This window comes from Lissotriton helveticus, chromosome 5_1, assembly GCF_964261635.1.
Source record: "Lissotriton helveticus chromosome 5_1, aLisHel1.1, whole genome shotgun sequence".
Taxonomy (NCBI): Eukaryota; Metazoa; Chordata; class Amphibia; order Caudata; family Salamandridae; genus Lissotriton; species Lissotriton helveticus.
In genome coordinates, this window is record NC_136065.1 from 1,834,800,739 (window position 1) to 1,834,813,803 (window position 13,065).

The following is a 13,065-nucleotide window of genomic DNA, read 5'->3' on the forward strand; positions in this document are numbered from 1 at the left end:
TGGTTTTAGCCATATCTTCCTGGCAACCCTATATGCCGGGCAGGCGAAGAAAAAGTGCGCCACAGACTCGTTAGGGGCTGCACAGCCAGGGCAGGCTTTCGATAGACCACCAAGGTTATTCCACCCGGAGGTGAAATCGTTCACCGGGAGGGTCCCGTGCCTTAGTTTCAAATAAAGTGATCTATCCAAAGGTTTCCCTATGAAATCTAGAAAGGGTTCAAGTTTCCTTGTCCATTTGAACTCGAGAAACGCTCAGAGAGGGGACCCCCTACACCTCTGCGTATTGCCTCCTCCTGAACCCTCCCTGTTTGATTCCCTTGGTTCCTTCATTGCATTTATTTGCCACTTACTACTCCTGGCGCCTCGAGGCGCCGGCCTTTCTCTCTGAACACTTGACTGATTCTCGCTGTTTGACTTTCGCTGATGTTTAAGTGTTGCCTAATATGTGTCTCGCTCAGTTTCTGCTGGAGGGAATCCCAACTTCTCGCTCTCAGATTCTAGGTTTTCTTCAACCCGGGATTCTCTCACTGTCGCTGGGTCTCAACCACATGTTGCCACCCGCCTTGGTTCACAAAGCCTCCAATTTGAATACTTATGTGTGCGCTTACCTCGTTCTAATCTTCCGAAAAATATTTCGGGGGGCTAATTCTTCCAGCCATAGACAGAGTGGCTGTAAGAAGGGGTGAACACACAACAAAAGCCTCCTTTTCAAGTAATTGGTCTTTTAACCCCTTCCGTGCTTGTGACGGAACCACTCCGTCACGAGCCACGGACGCGCTGTGCTGGTGACGGAGTGGTTCCGTCACGGCGCGGCTGCCCCATCCACGCTGCAGGAATTCTGCGCCAGTGTGGCCATTCTAATGAGCAGGCGGGGCCGTGACAGAACGACTCCATCACAAGCACAGCGCGCCCGTGGCTCGTGACGGAGTGGTTCCATCACGAGCATGGCGGCGACGCGCGCCCCCCTCCCCCTGCGCCGCAGCGGAATTACCGCTGCAGCCAAGGGGTTAAAGACCTGTTAAGTACTCGGGTGCGGCTGCAATCAGATGCTCGCCAGCCCTCGAAGCTGTCTCCGCCCGGGCTGACACATATGACGGGGGGGGGGGCTGAAGCCCCGTGAGCCCAATGGGTGTTGCGCGCCTGGTGTGGGCCTAATATTTGCCAATTCTGGAGGTAGCCTACAAGCCCAAGATGTACATCATATCTTCTTCCAAACAGGCATACAGTGCATCTAGAGAGTTATATGAGAGTAAGAGCTGATGTCTAGAAACAACAGCCTCAACCAGGAGAGGCCAGTCTAGTTAAGAGCGCTGGGGCAGGGTGGGGAGGGAGTCGGCAGAGGACGAGGGAAAATGAAATAAAAAAGCAAAAAAAACACTAACTTTGCGCTCTCCACCTTACTGAGTCTGTGATGCAGTGAGCGCAAAGTAAGTGTTTTTCTTTTTTATTAATTTAATTTTTCCTCGTTGTCGTCTGTTGACTCCCTCCCTAATGCGCCCCAACGCTCTTACCTGTACAGGCCACTCCTGGCCCCAACCCTTATAATTTCCAGCAGGCCAGGCTTCAACAGAAACACCTGGATTCCAAGCAGATTGTAATAGTAGATCAAGGTTAAGGAAGTCCCCTGTTACCACACCTAAACCTTGACTTTTCACACTAGGAAGACTGTCTACTTACTCCTTGCAATTTTCCCAATACCTATCTCTTTGCATACTGTGAACTTCGTAACTGTGTATTTTCTTCTTTTTTTAAATATTTTTTTTTGTTTGTTTCTTCAGCGTTTCATAAAACAATTCAGCAGACAGTGCATTAGGGCGCAGAACCTGCACCAAACAAATACTGAACAATAAAGGAGGCACACACACACAAACACCCACACCCACCCGTTCAAGTGCAAGGGGCAATTGCATGACATATCTATATACAGGAAAAATAAAAATCACAATGACGAATACAATGAAGCGCCCACACAAAACACGACAGTACGATAATATCAAGGGATCATCAGCTCCTGGTGAAAAATAGATATCATAGTGTTTCAGCCACCATCCCCATACCTTGTGAAATTTGCGCAGGCACCCCCTACTTTTGTACATGACCCTTTTAGCCGCCACATAAGGTCAATTCCTCTCTTCCATTCCAGCAATGACGGGGACTGAGGTGCCCCCAAATGCCATGTCACATCCCGCTTGGTGACTACCAATCCCAAATTACAAAAAATAAATTATGCCCTGGAGATGTTCACATCTCCGGATATTCCCAGCAGAATATACTTGGGGTCAGGAGGGATAGCTTCACCCACTACCCTGCCCAGTTCTCCTGTCACCCGTGTCCAACCTGTGTGAATAGCCTGACAGATTTAAGAGCATATGCATGTAGAAACCCCTCTCATCCCCACACCGGAGACAGTCCAGGGAGGCCGCCCTTTCCATTTGGTGAAGTCGATCTCTGTCTAAGTAAACCTGATGAAGGATTTTTAGTTGTATCAGGCATGTACGAGATTTTATTGCCACTTCCCTCAGGTGCATCAGAGCAACCTCCCAGTCCACAACCTCAAGTTCCCCCACATCTAGGCACCCCTGTTCCCTCTATCTGATTAGCATATTCAGCATATTATTGTTAATTGTTTTATACATGAGGGATATAGCCTTTGAAGACAATTCTTCCTGCAGCAGAAGACCCTGCAGTGAGGAGAATTCAGGTATGTTCAGCGTTTCTATGCCTTCTGCCCGCCAGGCATGCCACTGCTGAGCATATTTCAAAACCTGTTTACTGTGCATAGTGTATTCTCGCCAGAGCACTGCAAATGAAACAAACTCACCACCCCCAAGGAGACTCCCTAACGCGAGATCCCAAGTAGGTCCCAGGCTCCAAGCACTCTTAGCTTCCTGATTTCCTTCAACCATGCCCCCTCCTGAGTGGTGCCTCGCATGTCACTTTACCTGCCCAACCTATACGACCCGTGGCCCTCCACTAGTCATCTACTGCCACCCAAGTGGCCTGTAGCAGTCTTTGAAGGCCCGCTCCTCCGTAAAGAAAATGGAGGTAGGAACGGCTGATGAATTGGTTGTGTTTCATCTTATAAGTGGAATGTTCCTTAGGGGCAAATGTCCAGTCGTTCACTGCCACCAGGTGGACTGGCCAGTAATAAGCCCAGAGATCCTGTAGTGTGATACCCTCCTTGTATAGGTTGCACTGGAGCGTGGTGAGGGCTTTTCTAGTGTGATTACCACATCAAAGCAGGGAGCGTAGATCGCTCTCCAGTTGAACAAAAACCGCCTCAGGGAGTGAGTAGTATGTATTTTGCTTGGCATATAATAGCTACGGGAAGGTAATCAAATTAAAATGGCAGCTCTTCTCAACAACGTGAGGGGGAGGGCGTGCCGCTGCTCAGTGTCCTCCTGGAAAGTGCAAATTATGCTTCAGAGGTTCTGGGCGTAACATTGTAATGTAATGTAACCAGTTTTATATAGCGCATGGTTACCCGAAGGCATCCCAGCGCTGCACTACCAGTTTTATATAGCGCGTGGTTACCCGAAGGCATCCCAGTGCTGCACTATAATCAGACTCAAGAGGGGGACAAGAGAACAAGGGGTCATTTAGGAAAAAGGAAAGTTTTCCCGGTGCTGCATCACTGATATGCCCAGGTATTGAAAACCTTCAGTCGCTACCTTTAACACCTAAAAAAGACCGGTGAGGACCAAAGGGGTGTAGGGATGGCAGATCACAGACTTGTTCCAATTCATATGGTAGCCTGAATGAGCACCATAGGACTCGAAGGTGTTAAGTATTGTAGGTATGGTAGTCTCATGTTATGTTATGTTATGTTATGTTAATGTGGCTTTTATAGCGCGCAGCTCCCCAGCGAAGGGGCGTCCCGGCGGCGCTTGCAGCTAAGAAGTGTGAAACGCACAGTGATCAGACATCATAGAGGCTGTCAGAGGTACCTAAGTTAGGTTGAAGGAAAAAGGAAAGTTTTAACAGCTTTCCTGAAAGCAAGTACACAGATCATACCACGGATCTGTTCCGGCAGAGAATTCCACAGCCTTGCTGCCAGATAGCGAAAGGAACGACCTCCTGCACGGCTGCGCTTAACCCACGGAACAGTGACCAACTGCTGCCCTGCCGACAGCGGCCTGCGCGTCGGAGCATACAGAGTGAGCAAATTGCTCAACAGGCTGGGACTAGCAAATTTCAGAATCTTGAAAGATAGGCACAATGCCTTGAATTGAATCCGTTTCTCCATGGGAAGCCAATGCAGCCTCTGGATGGTGTCAGCGGCTGAACAGACTCGCGGAAGGCCTACCAAGGCGTGGGCAGCGGCATTTTGGACACGTTGCATCTGACGTATCTGGGCCTTATTTGCCCCAATTAAGAGAGAGCTGGCATAGTCGAGGCGAGAAAGGATGGTAGCCTGTATAACCAGCTGACGTGTAGTAGGGTCAAAAAAATTCAGGAGGGGCTTAAGACCCCGCAGCAGGCCAAAACAAGTACCTTCGACTTTTCTAGTATGCTCTCGAAAACTAAGGGATGAGTCCATCCACACCCCAAGATTTTTGACCATCGTCTTTGATGTTGGGATTGCACCCAAAACAGTTTGCCACTGCTGCTGGCTCCAACGACTAGTATTCTTCCCAACCAACAAATCCTCGGTTTTGTTGTCATTAAGTTGCAGACAATTGGAAGCCATCCATCATGCCACAGCCGCCATCCCATCTCTAAACCTGGAGGTAATAGGGGAGAATTCTTCGGCCAAGGTGACAACCAGCTGGGTGTCGTCGGCAGATGAAACCATCACAAGATCCCATTGCCTGGCGACCGCTGCCAAAGGTTGGACATATGTTCGGTGACATACAGTAGAATGTCTTCGGCTTAAAGAGAGATTTTTTCCTTCTCCCTGGCCAACACGAGATCTTGAACCCCTGGATATCCGGGTAGGAACGAATCCTCCACCACTAGCAGCTCAATGGTGAGAGCAAACAACAAGGGGGAAGGGGCATCCCTGTCAGGTGCCACGTTCTATCAAAAAGACTGAGGAGAGGCCCCCATTCACTCAGACCACTGCCATTGGGGCCTGATAAAGCATAGAGATTCACAGTTAAAAGTGGGGGCCAAAACCGAACTTAGAGAGTGTCTGGTAGGGAAAAGGCCAATGTATGACATCAAACACCTTTACCGCATCCAGTGCTTAGTCCACATGAGGGTTGTCCTTCAGAGCCACCTCCGACATTCAGTCATGGAGGTGTAGAAGGTTTAGTATTGTGGACTTACCTGTCATAAAGCCAGAATGATCTCTGTGGATGAGCGGGAGAATGACTGTCAGGATTCGTGTGCCTGGAATGGTTGCCAGCACCTTCACCTCAACATTCAGCAGTGAGATGGGCCGGTAGGAGGCTTACCCTGTTTGTGGATCACGACAGTGGTAGCACATTGTCGATCCGGCGGTAGTGCTCTGCAGTCTAGTGCCTTCCTAAACAGGTTGTAGGAAAACAAACTAAGGGTTGGCTCTAATCAGCAAGGCTGAGCCTATATATCAAATAACAAGAAGGGGTGCCAGTGCTGATAACATTTCTTCATATTTATAATTCATCTTCCATATCCAGAAAATTAATTCAAGAAAGGGTATTGCTATTTATTCGCAATTTTATTTTTTCAAAGATTTAACAGTTCATTACAAAAAATTTTAAATTTTTTCATAAAATAGAGAAACATTAAGGAAAAAAACAATTATGGACACATTGCATTAAACTCAATCATGTCACAGTCAAACAACATTCACCACATTCATACCCGAAGCAAACATACCATGTAAAACAAAAGAAACTAACTGGATCTGCACAGATTTAAACAAAAGTTAAACATAGTTATTTGAAAACGTACATTCCTTTGGAATTTTGATATTTCCACCATTCAAATGAAAAAAATATATCATAGGTAATGTACAGGACAATTCTGTGGAGTATAAGAATAGTCAAGACTCCTCTGCAGACCAGTGGAAGAATGGCCTACGCGTTTCGAATACCCTTCTAGTCATCAGGGATTCTCATCAGGGCCTCTATACACTGCATTAGTGGAGAGAAAACACATAAAAGGGGTGATTACAAACAACGAGGGATTGATAATTACACCAAAATTACGGACACACATCAGGGGTCTACACAATGCACCAGTCAGAAACACTACATTTCAACTATGAAGCAATTTGTTCGGAATATGGTTGGAAAACGACCGACTCAGCTAGCTTTAACAATTCCTTACTAGGCAAGGAGTACCTCTTATGCATTGAATTATCCACAGGTACTTACCACCCAACGGACTAAGGATTGGTCCTAACGGGGTGGGAACAGAATGGACTTCTATAGAATGGGCACAGCCTGAAAGTAAGTGAAGAGGATAGGCACAGTTTCAGGGTTCGGACCAATTATGAAAGATTTTTTTAAAAAGAAGATATACCAAACATGGACTTCTTACCTATGTAACAGGGGTAAGCACAAGTCAGCAAGGATTTTAATTGGTATGCGCGGCAATACAACGACCTGTGTAAAAAGTAAAAAAGAAAAAAGAAGAAGAAAAGAATTATAACTCAGGAGGAGGTTCAAAAACGTTGTGGAAAAAAGTACTAAGAGCCTTTACCGATTGTCCACTATCATGGGACGAATAATACCTTTTAATGGAATGATTCCACCGCCGAATACACAGAGGAAGTGGGCATTGGCGCGTGGTGCAGGGCTTATCGCTGTAATTATGCACGAAGTAAAACTGGGCAATCAAGTACGCTCACTAGCAGTTTGGAAATCCTAAAGGATGAAAGAATTGCGGGAGGTAAGAACATTAAACTCAAAACGTTCGGGTTTAGACAAAGATAAGAACCAGTGTCAGCGGAGTAGTCGCACCTTTCAAACCGCTATTAATTATTTGGTCATAATGCTTCACGGCGGTCAGCGTCAGCACATACGAGTTGGATCTGGCGTGCTGGAAGAAATGAAAAAGAAACGGTACATCAAAGGTACCGAGAATATAATTAGCGTTGCCGATATTTAAAAAAACCAACATGGATATGACGGGATCGAGCGCAGGGGCTTACCGGTCTGTTTTAGGTCCAGTGGGGTAACGCGGCAGGGAGAAGTCGGTCGGCGTCTCGCAGCTCACTGATTTTTCGCGCATGCGCGTAACTGGGCCGGATGTGAGGCTCCTCTATAACGGAGACGCTACTGCAGAACCTTGCCCAAAAAGGCGTGGTTCTACGGGAATCTAAAAGTAGGAAGTAGATTGAACTCTAAGCATCGAATTAATAATAAAGAAGAGGGATAGTGCACAAAGATTATAAAAAGAAAGATCCTCGTTTTAACAAACAGGCTGGCTAGATGTCAAATGGGAAGTAATAAAGGAATCCATAATGAGGGCACCTAAGGGAAAATCATTAGCAAGATGATGTCATACTCCTACATGATGTTAGTGAAAAAGTGGCATTAACATCAATCATAGTTTAAATATTTCGGACAGTTCATTCAAGCCTGACACAGCAGTGTCAAATTTGACAATTAGCATTGCCTCCCTCTTGGATAGTTTGAGGCTCAGATCGCCTCCTCGTGGGTCCTTTTCTATCCTAGAGATAACTGTCCACTTGAATTCATTTAGCCCATGTTGCATCCTAGTCCAGTGATTTACCAACGGCGCATTCTCAACTTTTCTTTTCAACCTGGACTTATGTTGCGATATGCGTTGGCGTACTTCCTGCTCAGTCTTGCCAATGTACAGGCGGTCACACGGGCATTTGATGCCATAAACTACAAATTTAGATTTGCAGTTACTGAATACCTCGTGTTTCCATGAGATACCTTTATACTGGAAAACTTCACCCTGTATCGTACTTTCGCAACAAAGGCATGTGCCACATTTATGGTGACCAAGAATTGGGGCCAATCCCATCATTTGACGAAGGGATGGTTGGGCTTGTGTGGGCATTGTAGCTCTCACCACAAAATTTGCGATACTGTTTTCCTTTTTAAAGGCAAATAATGGTGGATCTTTTAGGCTGTCGTCTAGGTTTTTCACCAGATGCCAGTTGTTCCCAATAATACGTTTCAACTGGTTGGCATTGGGGCAAAACGTGGTGACACACACCTGACGTTTTTGATCAGGTCTCTTTTTTCGCTCCAACAAAGTTTCGCGGGGGGTCCACCTAGCTCTTTTCATACAGTCCTTAACCAGTTTTTTGGGGTACCCTCTGTCGCAAAGTTTAGAGACAAGATTTTCAGCATGGTGATAAAAATCGCCCTCGTCTGTACAGTTTCTGCGTATTCGCAGAAACTGGCCATACGGCAAATTTTCTCTTAAACTTCTCGGATGGTTACTTTGGAACAATAACGCCTTATTACGATCTGTTGATTTTACAAACAGAGTCGTTGCCAATTTGCCACTTCTTGAAAATACCTCCACATCTAAAAATGAAATTCTATTTTCAGAGTGGGAAAGACTGAATTGTATATCAGGAGTTCTGGCATTAAGCCATTGGTGAAACAGAGTCAAATTATCAATACCTCCAGTCCATACCATGAAAACATCGTCTATGAAACGATACCATTTTCCGATGTACTCTCCAAAGGGATTATTGTTGTGTATGTACTTGTCTTCGTACATCGACATAAACAGGACTGCCAGCTCAGGGGCAAACGGGCAACCCATCGCCACCCCCTTAACCTGGTAATAGAATTCTTTATTGAAGCAGAAATAGTTTTTCTTTAATGCAAATGACGCTAGGTCTAACAGGAACTTAGTGGGAACTCGTACTGGTCTAGGTCGTGAATCTAAAAAGAAGGATAGCACTGCCACTGCCTCTTCTTGGGGGATCTGTGTGTATAGAGATGCCACATCAAGAGTGACCAATAGATCAGTCCCTTCACAGAACGTTATCGTTTCCAACTTGTTTATAAAGTCGGTTGTGTCTTGTAGGTATGAAACAACTTGGTTCATAAATTTTTAAGGAAACAGTCCACATACTTAGCGGTGGGCTCCAAGAGAGAACCACATCCTGCCAAGATGGGTCTCCCCGGGGGTTTATTTTGATCCTTATGCACCTTAGGTAGTGCATAAAACAGGGGGATCTTAGGGTGTTTTATCTGCAAGTACTCACGCTCTTTTTTACCAACGAAGCCTTGTTCGAAACCATCATCAATGATAGCAAACAATTGACTTTGTAATTCATTAGTGGGATCTTTGTCAATTCTCCGATAACATCTGGGGTCATCCAATTGCTTTCTTATTTCATTAGTATAGTCTATGGAGTCCCATAGCACTATAGACCCACCTTTATCGGCTTGCTTGATCACCACATTGTGATCATTTTTTAGGGTGGCTAAAGCTGACATCTCTTCTCTCGTGGTATTAAATTTGACAAATTTCTTCTCTTTTTCCATTTGTGAAATTGCAGACAACACGCTCTTTTCAAAGATTACCAATTCTTTGGGAATCTTATTGCCAGGTGGGCAGAATGTAGATTTAATTCGTAAACCTGTTACCTCGGTGGTTGGAGGTGCAGGATTTTCCTGAAAAAACATGGTTAGCCTTAATTTTCTACAGAATTCTATGAATTCTGTCTTCATACGGACAAAACCAGTTCTTTTAGAAGGAACAAATGATAAGCCCTTCGACCATATACCCTCTTCTGCCTTGGTTAATACTCTCTGTGAGAGATTAAAAATAGGGGATGGTTTTAATTTTTGTACTGTTGTCGGCGGGTCTTCATTTCCCATGGGATCGTATATCTGACTCGGCCTCTTGGTCTCGTTTGGCCTCTCCCTAAAAAAGAATTTTGGGGGTGTCCCCTCTGTTGTTGATTGGAATTCCAATTTCTATTCCTATTGGACTGATTGGTATTCCCACTGGTATCACTATCGTTACCTGAAGATGAGGAGGTCTCGCCAAAGGAAATTAATTGTTTTCTTGACCTACCTTGATTGTCTGGTAGGTATCTTCTGGATTCTGATTTTGTATAAAAATCAGGCTGTAGATATGGGTATACGTTCTCCAAAGAAAAGTTTTTCCTGTCTTTCTCAAACTGGTTAGTTTTTTGTGTACCTGCATAGTCCTTAAACTCTTGGATTTCTTTTTCCACTTTCTCCAATAATGACTTGGCGTCTGATATTGTGGAGTTAGTACTAATCTCAGCTTCTAATTTAGCTATTTCATCTAATTCTATTTTTGAAAGTCTTACTGCAGTCTCAACTGTCAGGACCATCAGGTCCCTACTACATTTAGTTTCGATGAAGGAGAAGCCTTTTTTAAAAATAGGATCTTCGGTAAAAATTACCGGAATATTTTTAATCTGGAGGCCGCCTGGTATGGTACCTTCTCGCAGATGTTGTAATAAGAAGTGACCATGCAGGTCTGTTCTAATTTGTTTCTTTTCGAGACGCAACAGTCTCTTTGATTCGTTTTGAGATGTGGCTGATACACTTAGGGAGACAGAACTGAAGACTGGTGGATCACTGAGTAGACTCCTGATGTGCTCTTCACTATAGGCAAACATGTCCTTGTCTGCCATTACTAAAAGACAAAAATGGGGAAAAAGAAAAGGGGGATTCACAAAGTTTAAACAACTCTAAAATACAAAACAACAACAACAACACGATGGAAAGAAAATGAAACCAACGGATAGTCAACACGATCAACCCAGGATTCTGCGTTGTTACAAGAAGGGTATTCAATACTTGCAGTCTCCAATTGAAATGGAGTAACACTATAACCTCGCGGGCAGCCGCCCGCTACAATAGTAGGAAAACAAACTAAGGGTTGGCTCTAATCAGCAAGGCTGAGCCTATATATCAAATAACAAGAAGGGGTGCCAGTGCTGATAACATTTCTTCATATTTATAATTCATCTTCCATATCCAGAAAATTAATTCAAGAAAGGGTATTGCTATTTATTCGCAATTTTATTTTTTCAAAGATTTAACAGTTCATTACAAAAAAATTTAAATTTTTTCATAAAATAGAGAAACATTAAGGAAAAAAACAATTATGGACACATTGCATTAAACTCAATCATGTCACAGTCAAACAACATTCACCACATTCATACCCGAAGCAAACATACCATGTAAAACAAAAGAAACTAACTGGATCTGCACAGATTTAAACAAAAGTTAAACATAGTTATTTGAAAACGTACATTCCTTTGGAATTTTGATATTTCCACCATTCAAATGAAAAAAATATATCATAGGTAATGTACAGGACAATTCTGTGGAGTATAAGAATAGTCAAGACTCCTCTGCAGACCAGTGGAAGAATGGCCTACGCGTTTCGAATACCCTTCTAGTCGTCAGGGATTCTCATCAGGGCCTCTATACACTGCATTAGTGGAGAGAAAACACATAAAAGGGGTGATTACAAACAACGAGGGATTGATAATTACACCAAAATTACGGACACACATCAGGGGTCTACACAATGCACCAGTCAGAAACACTACATTTCAACTATGAAGCAATTTGTTCGGAATATGGTTGGAAAACAACCGACTCAGCTAGCTTTAACAATTCCTTACTAGGCAAGGAGTACCTCTTATGCATTGAATTATCCACAGGTACTTACCACCCAACGGACTAAGGATTGGTCCTAACGGGGTGGGAACAGAATGGACTTCTATAGAATGGGCACAGCCTGAAAGTAAGTGAAGAGGATAGGCGCAGTTTCAGGGTTCGGACCAATTATGAAAGATTTTTTTAAAAAGAAGATATACCAAACATGGACTTCTTACCTATGTAACAGGGGTAAGCACAAGTCAGCAAGGATTTTAATTGGTATGCGCGGCAATACAACGACCTGTGTAAAAAGTAAAAAAGAAAAAAGAAGAAGAAAAGAATTATAACTCAGGAGGAGGTTCAAAAACGTTGTGGAAAAAAGTACTAAGAGCCTTTACCGATTGTCCACTATCATGGGACGAATAATACCTTTTAATGGAATGATTCCACCGCCGAATACACAGAGGAAGTGGGCATTGGCGCGTGGTGCAGGGCTTATCGCTGTAATTATGCACGAAGTAAAACTGGGCAATCAAGTACGCTCACTAGCAGTTTGGAAATCCTAAAGGATGAAAGAATTGCGGGAGGTAAGAACATTAAACTCAAAACGTTCGGGTTTAGACAAAGATAAGAACCAGTGTCAGCGGAGTAGTCGCACCTTTCAAACCGCTATTAATTATTTGGTCATAATGCTTCACGGCGGTCAGCGTCAGCACATACGAGTTGGATCTGGCGTGCTGGAAGAAATGAAAAAGAAACGGTACATCAAAGGTACCGAGAATATAATTAGCGTTGCCGATATTTAAAAAAACCAACATGGATATGACGGGATCGAGCGCAGGGGCTTACCGGTCTGTTTTAGGTCCAGTGGGGTAACGCGGCAGGGAGAAGTCGGTCGGCGTCTCGCAGCTCACTGATTTTTCGCGCATGCGCGTAACTGGGCCGGATGTGAGGCTCCTCTATAACGGAGACGCTACTGCAGAACCTCGCCCAAAAAGGCGTGGTTCTACGGGAATCTAAAAGTAGGAAGTAGATTGAACTCTAAGCATCGAATTAATAATAAAGAAGAGGGATAGTGCACAAAGATTATAAAAAGAAAGATCCTCGTTTTAACAAACAGGCTGGCTAGATGTCAAATGGGAAGTAATAAAGGAATCCATAATGAGGGCACCTAAGGGAAAATCATTAGCAAGATGATGTCATACTCCTACATGATGTTAGTGAAAAAGTGGCATTAACATCAATCATAGTTTAAATATTTCGGACAGTTCATTCAAGCCTGACACAGCAGTGTCAAATTTGACAATTAGCATTGCCTCCCTCTTGGATAGTTTGAGGCTCAGATCGCCTCCTCGTGGGTCCTTTTCTATCCTAGAGATAACTGTCCACTTGAATTCATTTAGCCCATGTTGCATCCTAGTCCAGTGATTTACCAACGGCGCATTCTCAACTTTTCTTTTCAACCTGGACTTATGTTGCGATATGCGTTGGCGTACTTCCTGCTCAGTCTTGCCAATGTACAGGCGGTCACACGGGCATT